The sequence below is a fragment of the Crocodylus porosus genome, unplaced genomic scaffold (assembly GCF_001723895.1).
Source record: "Crocodylus porosus isolate Cpor-Errol unplaced genomic scaffold, CroPor_comp1, whole genome shotgun sequence".
In the NCBI taxonomy this organism is placed as follows: Eukaryota; Metazoa; Chordata; order Crocodylia; family Crocodylidae; genus Crocodylus; species Crocodylus porosus.
In genome coordinates this window covers 10392737-10394726 of record NW_017728886.1, presented here as the reverse complement: position 1 = coordinate 10394726, position 1990 = coordinate 10392737, and positions in this window count along the sequence as shown.

The window sequence follows — 1990 nt, the reverse complement described above, 5'->3', positions numbered from 1 at the left end:
TTCACGGTCAGGGCGGCTAGGATCTGGAACCAACTTCCAAGAGAAGTGGTGCTGGCTCCTACCCTGGGGGTCTTTAAGAAGAGGCTAGATGAATACCTTGCTGGGGTCGTTTGACCCAGTACTCTTTCCTGCCATGGCAGGGGGTCGGACTTGATGATCTGCTCAGGTCCCTTCCGACCCTACCTACTATGAAACTATTTTGTAACCAATATAGGCTTTGAGGCCACTTATCTGTTGTCACCCCTCCAGCAACCGAGCACTACTTTGCATTGCTCCCACGTGGGGCCAGGTCTCATCTCCTCAGAAGCTGCATTGCAAATAAGTCTCCAATTCCCTCATTCGTGGCCCATCTCCATGGTTCATTCGAGGGAGTTATTTACAACGATAAAAATCTGTCACTGCTGCCTCCTGATTAACCACGTTACATCTCCAAGATTAATAGTCCAAGCCTAGAAACCACCACTGCTCCCCTTGTCCATTTTCAATGACAGATGCAGCCTTCTCCTAACTCTCTCTTCCTTGTATTTCCTGATTTGGCCAGGTAGTAAACCTTACTAGGTAACCCCATCAACAACTCTGTCCCCTAGAAACATTTTTAGCATCCGCTCTCTGCTATGCAGGAGTGTTTTCTTTCAAGAGCATGGTTTTTGCTGCTTCCTGCACAGTGCTTCCATGAGCTCCACAAAGGTGATTTCCATTTTGTCTGTGCCAACTGTCCTGCCTTGGCTGTAATGTTTCTGAAAGTTTATTTAAAAACACACCTGCTGTGCACGCTCAGGTGCATGCTGCTTTCCTAATAAAGTCACAAAGATTGCTTGTTCATATGAAGCTCCTTATTGTGTGTGTTGCATTAGTAGTACCTTTACGAACTAGGGTACTGTTGCGCCAGGTGCTGTACAAGCAGAGAATAGCAGCATCGTTTCTGCCCTAGGGAGAAAAGCTTTCCAAGACTGCCTCTGCACTCCAGTAAAAACAGGTGCATTTCTTTTTGGAACAAAGTGCTCACATTTTTTTTAAAGGAATGATTCATAGTTACTCTTATCTCCTTCCACAGCAAAGAGAAATGATTTATAAATATTTTCAGCTTCACTCCCCACTGGATATATTAATGAGCTGACCTGCACTTTGCTGCTCTCCATGCTAAGCCCTGTTGGCGTTCGGAGCGTGATGAAGCACTCCGTCTCCTCAGATCACTCAGTGGGCTTATCAAACTGAAAGCCTCAGGAAGGCTTGAACTTTGGCGTCTCCTTTTCCTCTGGTTCAAAACTTAGGAGCCGCTGAATGCTGTGCCATGGGATGGTGCCAAAGGATGCAAGAACGAGTTGCTTCCTTGCTTCTGACGCAGAACAATGACTTCTAGGAGACTAAGGAAAGCTATGAAGGCGATTCCCGATTCCCTGCAAGAACGCCTGCCTGCCGTCTTTGCCGGCTCTACACCACCCTCAACCTTCTTACTACACAGTTGGCAAAAGTAAAAACGCCTTACCCCACGGTTCAAAAAAACCCCCAACTACTAAAACGAGTCTAAAATACAGACGTGACACCATACGATTTAGACTCTTTGCTCTGGGATTGCACAGCACCCAACGCGCGAGGTCCCGGCTCAGGATCAGGGGCTCCTAAGCACCCCTTGCATGCGGCGGTGACTGCGTTTTCAGAGGCCTCTCGCCTCGCGCGGAAATCAGGAGGCGTTTCGACGCGGGGCCGCCGCCGCAACAAGTGCTGCCCGAGGGGGCTGGAGACGGACCCCCGCTTCCCTCAGACTCTGTGGGCGAGGCGTCCTTTCTGAACCCGGCCCGCGGCTTCACGGCCTGGCCCCCTGCGCCGCCTCTGCTTTCCCCTCCGCCCTGCCCCTGCAGCGCCCCTCAGCACCGGCCCAGGCCCCGGGGAGCCGCGGCCCTGCGCAGAGCCGGCCCGCGCCCCTCCCCGGCTCCCTTTGTAGCAAACATCCGGGCTTCCCCCGCTGGCTCCGCTCCCGCTTCTCCCTCTC